This window comes from Limulus polyphemus, unplaced genomic scaffold (assembly GCF_000517525.1).
Source record: "Limulus polyphemus unplaced genomic scaffold, Limulus_polyphemus-2.1.2 Scaffold3348, whole genome shotgun sequence".
Classification (NCBI taxonomy): domain Eukaryota; kingdom Metazoa; phylum Arthropoda; class Merostomata; order Xiphosura; family Limulidae; genus Limulus; species Limulus polyphemus.
Window position 1 is genome coordinate 84,134 of NW_013668958.1, and position 3,620 is coordinate 87,753.

Sequence of the window (3,620 nt, forward strand, 5' to 3'; positions counted from 1 at the left end):
GTCACACCTGAATGCTCACATCCTGTTAATTATTGTTTGAAATTATAGAACATTGCTCAACGTCATGAAAATTAAACCTTATTTTCAATAAGCAATCCTGAAAAATATTTCGGGGTGCTTAACTTTTTTCCAGTTGTATAGTAACGTTTTTTATAAACACCAGTCTCTAGTGGATCATTTTTATATGGATACTTCTACTCAAAGACCAGTCACTATTGGACCCTTGCCTGCTGTTGAAGTAAGGTATGTGATAGACATATCACTGGTGTATATGATGTATTTACCTCAACTATACCATCAGTCTTTACAGGCCTGCCAGCTGCGAGTTTTTGTTTGTTTGTTTTTTTCCATTACAATGTGAAATGAACTAGTAATAGTGTTCACCTAAACTCTACTGAACAGACTTTGGCTGCAGGAAGAGGATTTGTAAGATAAAGATATATAAAAGGATGTGACCCACACTATGATCTAGTGTCATCCCAACCCCACTTCTCACCATAAAGAGACCTCTTGTTCTAGCCCCAGCAGTTAGGTACCAATTGATGCAGATTTTCCACGGTCCACCACCCCAGCAGCTGCTAACCGGTAAGTGGCAAGGGTCTCCAATGCTCCACTAAATGAGGAGAGACCTAAAGAATGTACCCAGATCCCCGTCGGTTCTTCAGTACAGAATAGTCTGTTACTGGAGACAGAGCCATGGGTGACCACAAAACCCTATTTTTAAATGACAGAAAAGTAGTCAGAGAAATGGGAAGATACACCACTCCATTGCTTTTTTCATGATAGTCCATGAATTGGGTACAGCCTGGATCAGATATGAAAAATAAAATTGATATAAATATAGAAATACCTCAAGTGGTCTCGTGGAATACCCCATCTCACAGTGGGAACTTGTAGAACCAGAGCAGATGGTATGAGCACATTCCATTATCCTGGCTCGATGTGAATTTTGGGTAAGTATACTTTACGAGGCAACACTAACCACCTAGTGGAATCCTAAAGTAATTGTGAGGTGAGAAAAATTCACCTATCCCTAAATAGAGGATGGATTGGAGAATAGCAACAGGTGGAAGTCTAAATCCCAGTGGAGATGAAATAGCCAGGTGGAGCAGATAGTGTGTAATGAAGATATGTGGAATGGTCCACATGCTAGCCTGGAGAATAACATCAAAAGTCAGTGAAAAACAGTAACTAGAAAATGTGGGAGGTGATAATCTGATGAGAAGACATGAAAGAGTCTTTGGTATACAGAAGAAGGGTGACAAGAATGAGACAAAAGGAAAGCTACATGATTGGAGGGTACAGTTCAAACAACAATAGACTGGACAAATCCTACACATAAAGATGAAAGGATGTCACTCCCCATTGAGCACTTTGACCTACCCTAATTAGATGCAAACATTTTAAATCAATCGTGATGGGGTTCCTGAAGGTAGCAATCAGAAAAAGATCATCCAAATACACTAGAATTAAAAAAACTGAAGTAGAAGGAATAAAATACTTTGCTCTTCTCACTGTAACCACTTTCATTGTTTTTCTACCAAGTGTATAATATCCTACATGTCATGAACATGTTGAAAAACATTCTTACAGTACAAATGAAGGTCAAGGTGGAATAGCCCTGAACAAAAGTAACCTTACTTTGGAAGTTCTGTTGCAGTTAAAAGAAAGAAAGAGAGACTAAACCCTAAAAGTTGCCATCTAAATATAGCAATCTCTGTACAACTAACTTTACTTGTTAGTTTTATAATTTCATCTGTGAATATTTAAACCTAGCTGTATTGATTCAAGTCTCCCTCCCATCTCCTTGTGTCAAAAAGGTGTTCACATGTTTCTGCCTAATTACCCAGGGATGGAGGAACATGAGGAGATAGTTAAAACTAAACTCCAATGCGTAATGATATCAGTTTTCCACCTTGAAAACTGTTCTGTTGTTAAAGAGTGATATGGGTAGACTCAGTGATAATGTAATCAGTTTGAAAAGTTCAAAACAAATGTATCTTTTGATTATCTTAATAATATTAAACATGGAAAAACTTGGATTCATGCACCAATGGACAGCACTGTGTAAGAATACTGACATTTCAAGTTAAGTACCAGATTAATCACACAGGCGTCAGGATTGATGGTTAACAACTGGAAACAAACAAAATTTCTCAGCATTCTTAACTCTTAAGACAGCGTCTTAGCTACAATAAAAACATTACCACAAAATTAATGGTACCTATATACCCAATGTTTATAAAAACATTACTATTTACTAAACACTTCTATGAACTTAAAAACAAAATTTCTCAGCATTCTTAACTCTGAAGACAGTGTCTTAGCTACAATAAAAACATTACCACAAAATTAATGGTACCTATATACCCAATGGTAGGGGAGGTGAGCACAAAAGGTAAGCCCCACCCTCATTACTTATATCAGATGTATAGCAACATGTTTGCAAGTACTCAGATAGCCTGTTTTTGCATCACATGGATTTTTTGCCACTTTTTATTCTCCTAAAGATTAAAGAGTATACTCTGGATGGTATTTGTTCTCCCATGAGTTTTTCCCTATGGAGCCTCTGCCATTGGGTGTCACATTCCATGAGCTTTTGGGCACTTACTGGGGGGTAGCTCATTTAGGTAATCTTTGCACTGATCTTGTCACCATCTCTGTGTGGGTTTCTAGCTATTCTTTGTAAGGAGGTGAATATTTGTTTCAACTCATCCTCCTCAATTTTCTGGTGTAGATTTCATCATTGCCTCCTCAAAGAATGAGGATACACAAACTTAAATATAAAGGAGGGGGGTCATTGTGCGTGGAGGTGTCTTGCACTCCTATTGGTAGAGGGTTCTGCTTCATGAATACATCATGATGTAGTGGAGCAAATTCACATGAGATTAGGTGGGAGTTTTCACAAGACCATGGCAAATTGCAAGGACTCAAGAAAAAAAGAAGCTATTCTGTGTGAGGAGGTATCTATAATAAACATTTTCAAGTAAGGAAAATGTTAACATTGTTCATTTCATTGACTAGACTAAGCAGGATGTTTTTTTAAGATGTAGGCTCAGGGTGATTAATGATAGCTGTAGAATAGAACCGGGATTTTGAGGAGACTTGCAAGTGAATGTGAACTTGGTGTTATTGCTGCAGACAATTAACAGTCACTTGTGGTGTGAAGTGGGTTATGTCAGTCCACATAGCTGGTTATCAACTATGTGGTAATTTTCTTACATTTTTCCTAAAATTAAATGTTTGTGTGTAGAATTGGTTGATAATTGTTTCATCCAATGTTCAAAATCTAGTTGTGAGATAAGACCCTGCCAGTGTAAAGTGAAAGTATTTTGAAAAATCACAATATTGAGTGAACTACTTGAATGTGGCAACTACAAGAGTTGTTTACTAAGGTACAGTATGTACAACCATTAAAAGTATTGAGTGAACTACTTGAATGTGACAACTACAAGAGTTGTTTACTAAGGTACAGTATATACAACCATTAAAAGTATTGAGTGAACTACTTGAATGTGACAACTACAAGAGTTGTTTACTAAGGTACAGTATGTACAACCATAAAAGTATTGAGTGAACTACTTGAATGTGACAACTACAAGAGTTGTTTACTAAGGTAC

General features: G+C 37.0%; 1 protein-coding gene across 2 annotated transcripts in view; it reads right to left on the bottom strand.

Annotated features, from left to right (window-relative positions):
- Nucleotides 1-3,620, bottom strand: part of LOC106469190 (40S ribosomal protein S12-like) — a 16,282-nt gene that overhangs the window by 2,750 nt on the left and 9,912 nt on the right. The window lies entirely within an intron of this gene.